This window comes from Onychostoma macrolepis, chromosome 04 (genome assembly GCF_012432095.1).
Source record: "Onychostoma macrolepis isolate SWU-2019 chromosome 04, ASM1243209v1, whole genome shotgun sequence".
In the NCBI taxonomy this organism is placed as follows: Eukaryota; Metazoa; Chordata; class Actinopteri; order Cypriniformes; family Cyprinidae; genus Onychostoma; species Onychostoma macrolepis.
The window spans coordinates 5,038,002-5,055,340 of record NC_081158.1 but is presented as its reverse complement, the minus strand read 5'-3'; the positions used below and the strand labels follow the sequence as shown (position 1 = coordinate 5,055,340).

The 17,339-nt window shown below is 38.9% G+C and overlaps 1 protein-coding gene and 1 pseudogene across 1 annotated transcript in view; one reads left to right on the top strand and one right to left on the bottom strand.

The window, feature by feature from the left end:
* The window catches only part of LOC131538364 (protein NLRC3-like), a 230,206-nt gene that overhangs the window by 86,206 nt on the left and 126,661 nt on the right, over window positions 1-17,339 (bottom strand). The window lies entirely within an intron of this gene.
* Window positions 11,278-17,339, top strand: part of LOC131538366 (NLR family CARD domain-containing protein 3-like) — a 74,437-nt pseudogene continuing 68,375 nt past the window's right edge.

The following is a 17,339-nucleotide window of genomic DNA, read 5'->3' as shown; positions in this document are numbered from 1 at the left end:
ATCTAGTATCTAGGCTATTTTATTAATAAAAATCACGGGGAAGTGTTGACAAGTTTATGTGTGTGTGCAGCACAATCAGCGATCTCCGACCTCTCTGTGTGTGTGTGTGTGTGTGAGCGAGTGATGCGTGTTGGTTAGTGTGCATCAATTAAAGAAGCGCATTAATATGGAACGGTGATAAACAGTGTTGGGTGGAACGCATTACAAGTAACGTGAGTTACGTAATCAGATTACTTTTTTCAAGTAACTACACTGTAAAAACTAAAGGTTCCTGGAGGCACCTTTTGGGGTTCTTCACTTCGCCACTGTGGCGGAACCCTCTGTAGAGCCTCTAGGCACCCTTTAAAAAGGGGTGGTTCTCTGAGGAACTTTTAACGGTTCCTGGAGGAACCCTTTTATTAAGAATGGTCAGGAACCACCTTGGTGCTTCGAGGCACCATTTCTCAATTTCAGTTCTTTAATATTTGTTCCCTCTCCTCCCTCTAGTTTATTGTTCCTGCTATTGACATTTAATTATTTTAATAAACAAACAGAAAAACTAAAATGAATACATATCAAACATTGTTTATTGATTAACAACAACATCCATAGAAGTTTCAAATAAATAATCAATACTGCACATCACAATCAAATTCATGGGAACACCAGTGTTAATATTGTTATAAATAAATAAAAAAATAAAACTTACACCTTGATAAAACCATAAACAAATAAATGTGACTCAAATATCTTAGAACTTTAAAACAATCATACCTCAAAAATAGTACAATTCAAATGAGCAAATTTAATGTACATCGCAGTCAATGATAACATTCTTTCTTGTTCTAAATGGAGGTCACAGATTGGGAAAATTCACACAGGAAATTAAGAAATTGATAAGCCTCAAGACAGCTGCAGGTGGCTTGATGATCTCCTCTTGAATACCCAACAAATGCAGCAGAAAAATAGTACACTTTGCTGTACGTTTAACAGCTTTTCTGTATAATGTTGAATAGAACAAAGGCACTTATAAGGTGAAATCATGTTGGTAGGTTCGTCAGCAAGTAGCTCCTCACCATCAGGAAAATCTGCAGTGCTGCTCTCACCAAATGGGTCTCCATTACCACAGTTAGTGTAAGATTCTGTGTAGTTCGTTGAAAAAGGAGGGATTTACATAAAATTTAATAACAAAATATTGACATTTATTCATTTAGCACATGGTTTTATTCAGAGTATCTTTAAAATGAGTATTTTGTTATATTAGTGTACTGATTAATGGTTGTGGACTAGTTCAATGCAATATCTATTGCAATAACACAATGTATATTTGAATGTATTTATGTATGTATGTGTTCGTGTGTATGTGTATATATACTGTACACAGGTGCATCTAAAAAAATTTGAATATCGTGAAAAGTTAATTTTTTTTCTGTAACTTGTTTCAAAAAGTAAAACTTTCAGATATTCTAGATTCATTACATGTAATGTAAAACATTTCAAAAAATTTTTTTTGTTTTAATCTTAATGATTACAGCTTACAGATCACGAAAGCCAAAAATATTTACATTTTAGTTGAATTAAATGACCATCCCTACAGTACAAATTCCGGGTGTCTGCAGCAACACACATTAAAGCCTGAACAATAGTTTGGTGAGATGTCGAACATGGTTCACTTGGAGCAGTAATGATTTGTTTTGCTAGAGACAATAAGATTGATGATTTGAATAGGAATAGGTTTAACTGCAGCAATCCAATACTGGATTTTTGACTTGAGCTGTAAGCTCTAATCATCAAAATTAAAACAAAAAAAAAAAAACTTTTGAAATGTTTTACTTTACATGTAATTAATCTAGAATATATGAAAGTTTCACTTTTGAAATAAGTTACTTTCACTTTTCATGATATCCTGATTTGGTTTTTTTATGCACCTGTGTGTGTGTGTGTGTGTGTGTGTGTGTGTGTGTGTGTGTGTGTGTGTGTGTGTGTGTATATATATATATATATATACACACTAGTGCTGTCAAATGATTAATCGCGATTAATCACACACAAAATAAAAGTTTTTGTTTACATAATATATGAGTGTGTATACATAAATGTATATACATGCAAATATTTTCAAAATATATGCTGTATTTATATATACATAATAAATAAACAGTACACATACATATAGTATGTAAACAAAAACTTTTATTTTGGATGTGATTAATCGTTTGACAGCACTAGTATATATGTATATATATATATATGTGTGTGTGTGTGTGTGTAAACCTCAAAATGCACAAACTCAGACTTACCTTAATCATATACCGTCCAGCACAGCAGGATCAGGAGCAAGGCTCGATTTCTTAGAAGAAAATAAAAGTGGAAAAAATAAAACATATAAACTATAAGTAATTGAATGTTTTAGATCGGTTTCTGATGTTTCTCCTCAATTGTTCACTTATTTACACACCTTCAAAAGATGAGGTGAGTCCAGAGAGATCACTTTATTGTCAGCCAGCAACAGACATCAGCAGCTCCAGCTGTTACGGCTGCAGACAGGTAGGCAACAGAAGTGGGTCCAAATGCAGTTTAGAATCCTTTAATGATAATCCACAGATAAATAGCTCTGAAATACATGACTGAACCAGGAAGGGGTCACCAGAAACACAGGAGGTAACACTTAGCAACAACTCACACAGACAATAGCAAACCGGGGCTTGATATACACAAACACAAGACCAAACAGGAAATGGAACACAGCTGAACCAGATAAACACTAATGAAAACACAGCATTATGGGAAATGGAGTCAATGACCAGAACAACAGGCAGGAACACAAAACAGAAACGCCCTCTAATGCCTCACAGTGGTGCAGGCAACTGGGCGTGACATAGCCCCCCCTCAAAAGGGCGGATTCTAGACGCCCTACACTATCAAAGTTCAGGAGGGCGGTGGTACAGAGGCGGACACAGGGGGAGGGAAGGAGGGCCAGGACCATGGAGAGGTACGGGAAGCAGAGACTGATCAGAGGTTGAAGGCCATGGATGAGTCCGCAGAGCAGAGGGTTGAGACCAGGTCAGCACCAGAAATGAAGCTGACAGAACTAAAGGCAGCCGCCAAGGAGGAATCAGCAGATCAGAGGGCAGGGACCAGAATGAAGCCAGAGGTAAAGCTGATTGAACTGAAGGCGGTGGCCACGGTGGAGTCAGTGAAGCAGAGGGCAGAGACCAGATCAAGGGCAAAGTTGGAGCCAATGGAGCTAAAGGCGGTGGCCACGGTGGAGTCAGCGAAACAGAGGGTAGAGACCAGAGTAAAGCCAGAGATGGAGCTGATTGGACTGAAGGTGGTGGCCATGGTGGAATCAGTGAAGCAAAGGGTAAAGACCAGAGTAAAGCCAGAGATGGAGCTGATTGGACTGAAGGTGGTGGCCATGGTGGAATCAGTGAAGCAGAGGCAGAGACCAGATTGAGGCCAAAAGTAGAACTGATGGAGCCGTCTGACCAGAAGGTGGTGTAGATGAGACAGATAGTGGTCTGGGCGGAGCTGATGGAGCATATGGTGGCTTAGGTGGGTCCAGTTGGATCAGTGGCCAGAGAGGAACTGGGTCTGAATTGGGTTCAGGGACCGGCCCTGGTTTGGAAAAGTCTTGGACTGAACTTGGCTTAGGACCAGAGACTTGAACTAGGCTTGGCTCCAGACTGGATTCTTGAACTGGACTTGGCTCCAGAATGGGTTCTTGAACTGGACTTGGCTCCAGAATGGGTTCTTGAACTGGACTTGGCTCCAGAATGGGTTCTTGAACTGGACTTGGCTCCAGAATGGGTTCTTGAACTGGACTTGGCTCCAGAATGGGTTCTTGAACTGGACTTGGCTCCAGAATGGGTTCTTGAACTGGACTTGGCTCCAGAATGGGTTCTTGAACTGGACTTGGCTCCAGAATGGGTTCTTGAACTGGACTTGGCTCCAGAATGGGTTCTTGAACTGGACTTGGCTCAGGAACAGAGACTTGAACTGGGCTTGGCTCCAGAATGGATTCTTGAACTGGACTTGGCTCAGGACCAGAGACTTGAACTAGGCTTGGCTCCAGAATGGACTCTCGGCCTGGATTTGGCTCCGGAGTAAGAGTACAGTGTACTGCCCAGACACACAACATAGCCACTGCCACGACTGGAAGCACTGCAGACAGAGGAACCACCTCTAGAAGCTCTACTGCTGAAGGCCTTAAGATGCCAGCTGCTCTCACTGACCTCAATGGTAGGTCCACCAAACTGGAAGTTAGCCTCAAACGCCCAGAGAAAGCCTTCTTCTCTCCAAATGCAGCACTCCTGACGACCGAACTCTGATTTGGGGTCCATGATGACCGGAAACTCTGGGGTGTCGTCCATGGTGGCTGAAGACATTATCATGGCTTTCATAATGGCTGGAGGCTCTGGTGTGGCGAACCGAACAGGGCAAGCAGCAACTCTAGCCAATGAGGTGGCAGATGAAGCAGCTCTGGCAGGAGTTGACTCTGGCTGTAACATGGCAGCCATCTTGGGAGCTGACTCTGGCTGTGGCATGGGAGTGGTGACGGACACTGGACTTGCAATCATCAGTGTGTGGCATGGTGGCAATCCTGTTCGGCCGGACTCCATGGCCACTGGAGCCCACAGCCTACTGCCCCCCTGCAAAAAATGTTTAGGGGAGACTTCCTCCTCCACAGTGAACTCAGATCCACAAAATAATAAAACAAAGTCAATATATTGTGCCAGGGACCAACCTGGATCCTCATCAGGCAAGTTGAGGCTGATATCCAAGTCAAGCCCACTCCAAAAACAGTCCCGCAGCAAAGCATCATCACCAGGTACAAAGTGGCAATACGAAGAAACTCCTCCACATACGCTTCAATATTACGTCCCTTTGATAAATGGAACAAAGTTTCTTTAAAGGGTCACAACAAGTACTTTGACGTGGGTGCATGATGAAAATTCCTGCTGGATCCTTTGTTGTGGTGAGTTGTTCTGTTACGGCTGCAGACAGGTAGGCAACAGAAGTGGGTCCAAATGCAGTTTAGAATCCTTTAATGATAATCCACAGATAAATAGCTCTGAAATACATGACTGAACCAGGAAGGGGTCACCAGAAACACAGGAGGTAACACTTAGCAACAACTCACACAGACAATAGCAAACCGGGGCTTGATATACACAAACACAAGACCAAACAGGAAATGGAACACAGCTGAACCAGATAAACACTAATGAAAACACAGCATTATGGGAAATGGAGTCAATGACCAGAACAACAGGCAGGAACACAAAACAGAAACGCCCTCTAATGCCTCACAGTGGTGCAGGCAACTGGGCGTGACACCAGCAGTCCACTACAGAGCCATATTCATGAAACATACAACGTCTTCATTAACGGCTAAAAAAACAAAAACAAAAGAAAACATAAATTATAAACTCTTTAATTCAATTCAGTGTAACATTAATATTGTATATAAGACTGGATTCATATATAATTTTGGATTAATGTTAGGCCTCACTCTGAAACACTATTTCAGTTATTTGAAAGTAAAAAAAAAAAAATAGGTCTACTTACATTAGTGCTGCTCAGTGAACTCTGTGAAATGTATAGGTTCTGAGGAGAGAAAAGGACAAAAACTGTTTTTTTCTGTAAGTTAAATGAATCGAAAAATAAGCTATTAGATAGTCTACAATACATGTAACATGGATGGGTAACGATTAACAAACGTAAACGACAACAAATTAGTTCAGAAAAGAACAGAGTTACAATGACTAAAAACTGAACATAATGAACAAAGCTGACTAAAAATCGCCGTTTGTGATTTAATACTCTCCATTTCGTCCCACGAAGTTCATTATGATAGCTAGCATCGCGGCTATTAAATTAGCGGTTAAAATGGTAAACAACAAACATTTAAATATAACAACATACAGTTAAGCGTGTCAGTACAGAAATTTGTGTACGAATAGTAAATCTGTATATTTATTTTGGAGAATTTACTCACCTTTTGTTCGCCAGTCCTGCGCTGTGGTTGTTTGAGGAGAGAAACCGTTAATGACGCTTTGTGTTTGAAATCGCACTTGCGCGCGCGAGCAGACAGCAGGTGCGCGAGGACATTTTCTTCTTCTTGACAACAGCATACTTTTTTATTATATTAATTGTTAAACAATTATTTCTGAATAATTGAAACTTATTTCATTAGGGAAATAAAAATTCTAAATATTACACTTGTACTGATTGTTATAATTAGTGTATTTTTAATGAAATCAATGTGTTGAGCCATATTTAGTTCAATAATATTTTTAATGTTTGCTTTAAAGTTTCAGGGAAAACAATATCTACCTTCAAATAATTTTACATTTGTTTCTAAACTAAAAACTATTTTTCAGTTATTGCAGTATTTAAGTTATACAACTAAAGTATTTAAAATCCAACAAATGGAGGCATAAAAATGCAATCTGACAGAAAGAAATAAAGAAAATAATCTGTAATACCATGGTGTAGCCACTGCCTGTATGGCCTGATATGTGTATATTCCTATTGCTGAAAACAGTGTTTTCAGACATAATTTTAGATATACCTGGCTGATTTGTATATTTTGCATGTCCCTTTTTGACAATTTGTAAGACTATTTAGTCTTTTTAATGATGCCCAAGTTTTTTGTTTTCACATGCCAAGTGCCACAAAAGTGATTATGTTCCATACCATTCCAAAAAAGTAAATAATAATAATAACAATAATAATAATCAGTCCTATTTCATTTCTGTCACATGAATCTCTGGGTTCCTCCAGATGCTGGCTTATACAAGTCAGATCTTCCAGGAACCATTTCAATGTTAACAGATCTTACAATAACCCTTTTAAAAATTTGAGTTCCTCCAGGAACCTCCAGAGCACTTTGAGGTCTCAGTGTAATGAAAGGGTGACTCCAGAACCTCAGAAGTGGAAACAAAGTGCTTCAAGGATCCCATAAGTTCTTGCAAGAACTGCAAAGACTGAAATGGTTCCTCCAGGAACCCTATTATGAAAAAAAGAGCTTTGAGGCACTTAAATTACATTTTGAAGTTCCTCGAGTACTCAAAGGGATATTTGAGGCACCTTTAGTTTTTACAGTGTAGTAAAGTAATGCATTACTTTTTAATTTGCAAGAAAATATCTGAGTTACTTTTTCAAAAAAGTAATGCCAGTTACTTTGTTTTCCCATTTATTGACTGACAGCTCTCCTGTCCCCATGTTGGGAGAAATCGGAAGTACAGAGGCGTTGTGTGTGAACATGATGTTACTGTAGTTCTAGACTAAATGTGAATGTGCATTAATTCATCCCACTCGCAAAAAACAGATTTAGTATTCATCAAAATGAATTAAAACAGTGAAATTCAAACTCAGAATATGACGCAAACCTGCAATAATGAAATGTTAACACAGATGTATTTAATCTAATTTTATTAACCAATGTGTTTGTTGCTGACCTTTGATCCAGTTAAACCATACTAATAAGCAATAATGACTTTAGATAAACTAACAATTGTGCTTCATTGTTTTTTTTATTGATGAAGAGTGTTGAACCTTCCTCTCCTGCGTTCTACTTTACAGACGTACATTTACTTTTCCTTCAGCCTGAGGTTTATTCATTACGCTTTTTGGTGTGAAAGGGCTTTTACATTTGCTATAAATAGAACTTCTTATATTAAAAACAATCAAGCCCTGCTCATATTTAAAAAGTATGCAACGCATTACTTTCCATAAAAAGTAACTAAGTAACGTAATTAGTTACTTTTTTAGGGAGTAACGCAAAATTGTAATGCATTACTTTTAAAAGTAACTTTCCCCAACACTGGTGATTAAACTGACTTGGAACTACCTGTGCATTAAACGGTTATACTGAATGCCTGCCAGCCAATCAGAATCCAGTATTCAGACAGACCATGGAATAATATTCTTATTGTATAAGAGTAAAAGTTTGGAAGGAAACATTCTGGTTAACCTGTTGTTTATATTTGGAAAATTTCATATAGCTACACAAACAATTGTGCAAATAATAAACGTAACATTTGTATTATTTAAAAGTGAACTAACACACTATTTTGAGACAAGATATGAGGAATAAAACAGAAAACAAGAAGTGTCTGAACTGATGGTGGTCTCTTTATTCCTCCCTCGCCTGCAACGAGCAGATCTCGTCAGCCGGTGGCAGGCTAGTGTAGTTCATCTCCAACAAGCCTACTGTATCTTATCTAGCTTTGTTCGTGTAGCCATTGTTTAGTGAGATGTCCATGTCTGTGCTCTTGTTTTGCCAAGTCAAGACTTTGTGTATTGTTTGCTCACTTTTGGATTAAATAAAGCAGCACTTGGGTTCTTTCAACTCTCACCTTCAGTGGACAATCATTACAATATGAAAAGCACATAAAGTGCTATTTAAAGTGTATTTGATCATGATAAATGTGTAGTTGAGTTGTTACAGTGTGACACCTTGTCTCTTTACAGCTGTTGCTCTGAGGGGTTCAACAGATTTCTGACATGTACTGATTAGAATACTCTTCACAACACAAATGATCTTTGATTTCCATTTTATTCTTCCCACAAGTGTATATATACACAGGAGCAAAAACTCAACGAATAAAGCATAAGTCAATTTAAATGTTCTTTGTCCTTTGAGTCAATGAGGTGGAATAAACTTATCCTTCCATGATCAGCTGAAGTACGAGAATTGAAGAGAGATGAGACAATGTTTTATGATATTTGAATGCGATGCAATGTTATTAAATCCACAGCGTCGTTGGTGTTCGGCGTGTCGCTGTACTGTGAGCCGCGTTGGAAGAACCCCCCCGCGGTAGTTTCACTACGGGCCTAGATCGGCGTTGTTCATTACACACCTCGTATCCAGAGGTGATTTACGATGCATCCGATCAATGGCACACGAAGAAAGGAATCATTTGAAGAACAAAACAGGTGTAACAGGTGTAGACATAGGCAAATAAAGTCCTTAAGCTGAGCAGAAACTTAGAGTTCTCAACCAAGGACTTTCAAAGAGCAAGCTGGTAGCACGAGTTCAACCCAAATGGTTTCCCTCTACCAAACGAACTGACTTACTCTATTGTGATCGAGCTTATATGCCCAGTTCCCTCCAGGCAATAGCGCCCTCCAGCTGCTGCTAGCAGTACTACATGTGGCCCAAATACATCACTCTGAAAATCAACAAAAATTGAGGAACTAAAGTACAAAAATACAACCAAGTAACATTTTGTCCGTTACAACAGTAATTTAAAGGAACTTTAATCTCTCTGTTTTAGTTCAGCTCATCAGAAGAGAGTCCAGCTGTGTGTCTATGAAGAGTGACGTGTCATCAAGCATGACATTTTATATTATTATATATTTAATTGCATTTTAGTTTACAATTTTTGTATAAACACATTATATGAGAGATTATAAAGTGCTGTTTAAAGTGAATTTGATAAGGATAAATGTGTAGTTGAGTTGTCACAGTAATTTAAAGGATGAACATTAATCTCTCTCTGTTTTAGTTCAGTTCATCAGAAGAGATTATATCCAGAGTCCAGCTTTGTGTCTATGAAGAGTGACGCGTCTATGGATCCTCCAATAAGCTTTAACAGTGGTCTCAGGTATAACATTTGTATAAAAATATGATTATAGCATGACTGTCAGAGTAGGTGGCTACAGCAAGCGCACATTCGAATAAAACAAACAGTTTAATTACAACAAGACTCAACCACATTACTATCAACAACACGGAACAAAAAACAGACAGAACTGAAGGTTTAAATACACAAGGGTAAATGAGGAAACTGAATGAACAACAGGTGAACTTAATTAGGGACTAACAGACACACTAGAAAACTGATGTTGTGTTCGAAATTTCATGCTATCATAATACTCCTGCTATTTCTGCTGTATCCAGTATGTTCTGTATACTGTGCGTAGTATGCAAACTTTCTGTACACATGAAATACCCAGATGACATATTATATTTACCAGAATCTGCAAAGACATGACAAAAGACATTAAAAATATTAAATAATAATAATATTGCAGTAATAATATATATATAATATATAAATAAAAATAATATTTCAATTCTGTAAACAGAATTCAATCTTTAAAAAGAAATGGAGTCCCTATTTACTCTAAGTGCAAATAAACTGATTTGTTGGCAGAGGATATTGACATTAACCAATGTCTAATTGGTATAAACAGAGCACTATGAAAGACACACGTTCACCTGAAGTATCAGCGGCGTAGGGAGTAATACCTGAAGCAAATGCTTTCGACTCCATCGACCCAAGTTTTTGCCAAACTTGTTTTTCTTCTTTTTCCCATCAGATCGGAAAGGCATTTATTTTCAGTAAAAATAAAGGAAATAATTGGTGAAAATAAAATGGCTCATTAATAATAAAGTGTTTATTGAGTATGGTTAGCGGTAGGTGTAGGAAGGGCTTTGTTCCAGGTGGCATCCATTAATAATTTTAATAAATGTGATCATTTACACTGAATATGTTATGGCATACTATTTTATGATGTACTACAGTAATAAATAAATGCCACAGCTACTATTTTCATTTGGCCGATTGCTTAAAAAAAAAATACTGCTATTCTAGTGTAAACAGAATTGATCATGTGCACATAGTGAAACTAGAATATATAACTTTTTCCACTTTTTATGCCTTAGCACATTTATTTGTAAGGTTACAGCCTCAACAGCATAAATGTTCACTGTTTGTCATGTGACAACACTGTAGCATACTACTCTAAAATGTTATTTGTTGCTTATTGTATACTGTTTCACACACTATTCTTAAAAAACGTAGTAGGCAATATGTACTGTGTACTGGACAGTAAACAGTAATTCTGAACCCAGCATGTGTCAACATACAATAACAGCGAACAGAAACTCAACTGTGACAGTGACTTTTAATATTGTCAGATATCGTCACGGTTCAGTTCACAATTTTTGTATAAACACAGTGTATGATGTGGTTATAAGTGCTATTTAAATGATTTTAATCATGATAAATGTATAGTTGATTTGTTACATACAGTAATTTAAAGGATGAACTTTAATCTCTCTCTGTTTTAGCTCAGTTCAAGCTGTGTGTCTATGAAGAGTCACATGTCTACAGTTAGGCGAGGACATTTTGTAAACGGCCTGGTCTCAAGCATTCAGATATGATCTGAACATACGATACAGAATACATACGACATTGTGCTTATTAACTTTTTTTATTTTACAGCAATGAAGTCCTCAGCACATTTAGATCAAATCTGAAGAGGAAGTTTGAGCGTCTGTATGAGGGAACAGCGATGCAGAGGAACCCAACACTCCTGAATAAGATCTACTCAGAGCTCTACATCACAGAGAGTGAGAGTGGAGAGATCAGTAATGAGCATGAGGTGAAACAGATTGAGACACAATCCAGGAGAGCAGCAACAGAGGACATGGCCATCAAATGCAATCACATCTTTAGACCTTTACCTGGACAAGACAAAGCCATCAGAACTGTGCTGACAAAGGGAGTCGCTGGCATTGGAAAAACAGTCTCTGTGCAGAAGTTCATCCTGGACTGGGCTGAAGGGAAAGAGAATCAGGACGTCCAGCTCATATTTCCACTGCCTTTCAGAGAAATCAATCTGATGAAGGACAAAACACTCAGTCTTTCAGATCTTCTTCATGTCTTTTTCCTGAAACTAAAGAAATGGAAATATCCAGTGATGAATATAAAGTGTTGTTCATCTTTGATGGTCTGGATGAGTGTCGTCTGTCTCTGAACTTTAAGAGTAAAGTGAAACTCTGTAATATATCTGAATCAGCCTCAGTAGACGTGCTGCTGATGAACCTGATTGTGGGGAATCTGCTTCCCTCTGCTCTCATCTGGATCACCTCCAGACCAGCAGCAGCTGATCTCGTCCCCTCTGAGTGTGTCCATCGAGTGACAGAGGTACGAGGCTTCAATGAGCCACAAAGGAGGAATACTTCAGGAAGAGAATCAGTGATCAGAGTCTGGCTGACAAGATAATCTCACACCTGAAGTAATCAAGGAGCCTCTACATCATGTGCCACATCCCAGTGTTCTGCTGGATCTCAGCCGCTGTTCTGGAGAAGATGTTGAGTCGAGCAGAGAGTGGAGAGATTCCCAAGACTCTCACTCAAATGTACACACGCTTCCTGATCCTTCAGACCAACATCAAACGTGAGAAGGACTATGAGAAGAAGGTGACAGATGAAGACATGATCCTCAAACTGGGGAAGCTGGCTTTTCAGCAGCTTGTGAAGGGCAACCTGATCTTCTATGAGGAAGACCTGAGAGAGTGTGGCATTGATGTGACAGAAGCATCAGTGTACTCAGGATTGTGCACTCAGATCTTCAGAGAGGAGTTGGGCTTGTATCAGGGGAAAGTCTTCTGCTTTGTTCATCTGAGCATTCAGGAATATCTAGCAGCTCTATATGAGCACAAGTCCTTTATAATCAAGAACATTATTGATCAAGGTCGCCGTGATTTTGCCAAGTAAGACATGTTCCTGGATCAACATCTTTTGTTGATCCTGGATCAACATTTTTCTCCAAAAATATAGACTTAACCCAATCTCTACCCTAAACCTAACCCTACCCATAATTTATTCCTAAAATCAGTGAGAAATGATAGCTGATTAACAAGGGTGTCAAAGCACCTAACCTTGATCATAAGCCTAAAACTAATATTTCCTGAAAAGTTATCCCTCAATTCTGATTGGTTGATTGGAATGACGTTCCAGGATCAACAAGGATGTTGATCCAGGAACATGTCGTATTTGGTGAAATCACGCTCACCATTGATCAAACCAAAGAAAGACTTTTCTCTGTCTCAAGCTGGATGTGGTTTATATCTAAGCTGCATCAGAGAGCTGTGGATGAAGTTTTACAGAGTAAGAATGGACATCTGGATCTTTTCCTGCGTTTTCTTCTGGGTCTCTCACTGGAGTCCAATCAGACTCTGTTACGAAAACTACTACCACAGACAGGAAGCTGCTCCTACAACAAAGAGGAAACAGTTCAGTACATCAAACAGAAGATCAGGGAGAATCGTTCTCCAGAGAAATCCATCAATCTGTTCCACTGTCTGAATGAACTGGGTGATGATTCACTGATGCAGGAGATCCAAGATTATCTGATCTCTGGAGAAATAAAAGAAACCAAACTCTCCTCTTCACAGTGGTCAGCTCTAGTTTATGTGTTGCTGACATCAGAGCAGAAGATGGATGTGTTTGATCTGAAACCGTTTATTGGATCACAACATACAGCAGATGAGGTTCTTCAGAATCTGTTACCTGTGGTTAAAGAATCCAGATCAGTTCGGTAAGTGACGCTGAAAACAATCACTCCACTTTCAAAACATGATCACACTTATGATTTTAGCATGTGCTTTCTTTCTTAGAGACAAAATGGGCAAAATCTCACAGAATCACATTTCTGTCAGTGAGCAGGAGAGGTGTGTGAGACACATGTACTAAACCAGCTGAGGAGGTTTTTGTGTTTTTGTGAGAGCTGATGATTGTAGAGCTCAGTGTGGAAGATGAAGATGAAGGATTGACAGCAGCAAATCAACTGACAGCAGATAGATTTGGACTGCTTGTCCTCTAATTATGTTTAAATATATGTTTTACTGTCTGTTTGAATGATATTTGCATTTTGCAAAATTTCCACATTTCATTTCTTTAATTGCAGCTGGTGTCGGTTCATCATTCACATTCTTTAATCTGAACAGGTTGGGTTATTGTGGTGTCACAGATGAAGGTTGTGCTGCTATATGTAAGAAATAACTCACGACGGGTCATTGAATTAATAAAAAAATACATAAGTTAGTCCTGGTCCTCGAATCTGATTGGCTCTTTCCAGCCACATGTTATTCACCCAGTATTGCCATGGGAACCATTTGTAAGGGAAACAGGTCAATTTAGCTCAAAGGGAATTATTTCTTTATTTTGTAGGGAATTTCGACAGAATCACTGTTTTACGGCTGATCACTGAGTCGGTCAGCGATTCATTGAACAAGTCGTATAACATCAACTTTGCACTGGATATTAAAATCCAAAATATAGTGAAAACACTATTAATTAGCATAATAACAAGATCAGCAGTTTAAGACATTAACTTGTAAGCCCAAAACACAAGATACTTTTCTTTTCAATATAAATAAGCCAATAAGCTAATCTAACACATAAACATACACACTCATACATTCACACAAGTTGCAGAAAGAGAAAGTGAGGAAAGAATGAATTTGAGAGAGCGAGAGAAAATGTGAAATCCCAAGTTTATAGCAATATGTACAATTGCTTAGGCTTAAACAACCATCAATCACTTAATTAATCCTTGCATTGAGTTTCTCAATGAGGCTAAAACTTATATTAAATGCACCAGTTCAGCTAGAATCTGGAGGTACTTGCGTTGCATGTTCAGGGGGTTCCCTTGTTGTCATTGTGGCATAAAGGGGTTTCCCAAGGTTGCTGATTGGCTGGAAGTCCAGTAGTCGTTCGAAGTAACGTCTTGGGAAGCCAATGGTTGGACGTTGGCTGAAGATGCGGAGTTGTGGGCTGGTTGAAGTTTTGATGCGAGCACAGTCGGAGTTGGACTTGCAGACACGGCTTTGTGGCAAAACTTAACTCAGGACACGAAACTCTCAACGGAAAGAAAATAAACTAAAGTAAAAGAATAAAAGGATGTAACGAGACTAGATGGTTTTTCTTCTCATCGTGGTTAAATAACAGCGGGCGTGCAGGCTGAAGCACGCTGGAACGGCACTTGAAGAATGCAAAAAATGATGGCAAAAAGCATGGCTAAGAGCAGTGGTGGCAAAAGCCTTAATGCAAAAAGCAGTGGTGGCAAAAAGCGTATATTTTGTTGCATATTTTGGCAAAGGCATATTTTGTTGGTGTCCTGATTTTTTAAACTCGGCTGTTGGACACATCCCAAATGGTGTCTTGACCAATAAGGCATTGTCTTAGCTCTGGGTGTTACTACGTTTCTCCTCCCAAAACATTAATCAACATGTTATCTTATCAGTCACATGGTCCAAATTTTCCCGCTCTTGCAGAGTATAATTTGGATGTGATTTCTATAATAAGAATATAATACATTTTACAAAGAATTGATTGATAGAAACGTTAAAAGCATGATTTTTCAAACTCATACATACCCAACATAAATATAAACCTATAAACTTTTCAATAGTTATTCAAAAGACATACACAATGAGTGATTAGGTCATGATAGTCAAATGTGTGGGTTACATACATAATATGGAGTTATGTATAGAAATGATTAGTTGCTCATAAGTCCTTTTAGCATCATGTAGGTGCATATATACATGTAAAGGCAGTTTCTGTGCCATTCTGTGAACGTGAGGACGTGTTATGTGAAGACAAAAGAGGTTAAAAGGTCTCATAAGGAATCTCAGTCTGGTTCTTGTCTTCTAGGTGGGGGAAGTCAATGCAAGAAAGTCTTTAGTTCCTGATTTCTATCATGGATTTACATGTGACTCACTACAAGTCTCTTTGACCATCAATCTTGGTCACTTGCCCCAAATTTGACAAACTCCTTCCTGAGTTGGAATTATCAATAAGTGTTCTTTTCTTTTAATACTGTGAGCTGCTCAAAGCTGCTAGTTGGTGGACTTGCTTCAGACTCGTGGCGCCAGGGTATCGTGGACAGATTTATGACATTGTCTTGTTGTCCTGGGGCGCTTTGTGGAATTTGGGTCTTTGGGTTGTTTCAACCATGTTCTGATCGAATCTTAAAATGTCTGATTTGCTCTGATACCCTACATTTTTCACCATTTGTATCACTCCGCTTGCGGTGTTTCTCACACAGAGTGACAAATTCTATATAATTTTACAAACAATGCTGTTTTTGTGTCACAGAATGTAGTTTTGAGAGTTTTAGGTGAGAATGTACTTGTTTAGACTTCAAATATGCAGTTTGTTAATAAAGATAACGTCTATTTGAAAATTTGCTTCAACGTTTTCAGAGATATAATCTCCAGGATGTCAGCGGGCATTCAGCGCTCATGAAGCCTCCTGAGAGCGCCTCACCTCGGCCAGATCTTCTGGAATTTACCACTGGCTTTGATGTCTCTATAGTGGTTAAACATGAGATATATTTTGTTTTGGGTAAATCTATTGGGCAGCCTTTGGTCTCATTAATTTTGGCTGAGCGCAAAGTCTCATAACTTTATATTTTTATGTAACTTTAATGCTGTATCAAAGCACTCAACAAACAATATTTTATATAAATAATAATAGTATTTAATTAATAATAGTATTTGGTATTGAGAAACGGTCTGCATGTTAGTGATGGTGATTTTAATTACATTGTTGTGTGGTAAAGTCATTTTGATATTGGACAATTGTTTGACATTCCCTGAGCAAATTAAAGGACTGTGATTAAAGTGCATGACAATAATAAACAAAAAATTCTTCAAAGATTCCATAATATCTGTAGCATTAAAAAATACAATGTAATAGTATGAAGTAAGTGCAATACCAAGAAAACCAATTTATTTACCCCTACTGGGGCTTAGGCCACCGACAAGGGTTCTCCAGGCATCCCGGTCCTGGGCCAGTCTCTCCAACTTTCCCCAAGTGCGGCCTGTATTCTTGACATCAGCTTCCAGGTCTCATTGCCAGCTGTTTCGAGGTCTGCCCCTCTTTCTTTTCCCTTGGGGGTTCCATGTCAAGGCTTGCCTAGTGATGTTGGAAGCCAGTTTACGGAGAGTGTGTCCTAACCATCTCCAACGACGTTGGATGATCTCTTCGTCTGCTGGTTGTCTGCAAAGTCAAGGTCGTCCAGACATGTTTTCATGACCAGAAGGAACCAGAAGGAACAAAAACGGCAACAACAAACAACCCTGCCGCACTCCTGTTTGTACCAGGAAGGCGTCTGTGAATTGACCGCTGTGGACCATTCTACAAGTCAGTCCCTCATAAGAGTTCCTGATGATGTTAGTGATTTTCTCTGTCACCTGTAATGTCTAAGCAGCCTCCAAAGTGATGCCCTGTCCATGCTATCGAATACCTTCTCAAAGTCAATCAAATTGCCGTACAGGGTTGAGTTCCACTCGAGAGACTGTTCCAGGATGATGCACAGAGGCTGCAATCTGGTCCACATGATCTATCTTTGCAAAAGCCAGCCTGTTGGTCTCGTAGCTGGGGGTCGACAACGTCCTTCATCCTTTCCAGTAGAATCCTGTTAAAAACCTTCCCTGGGATGGATAGTAGTATGATCCCTCTATAGCAGGGTTCCTCAATTATTTTTCGCAGAGGGCCGAATTCTGTCAACAATACCAAGCCAAGGGCCACTGACCTATACATAGAC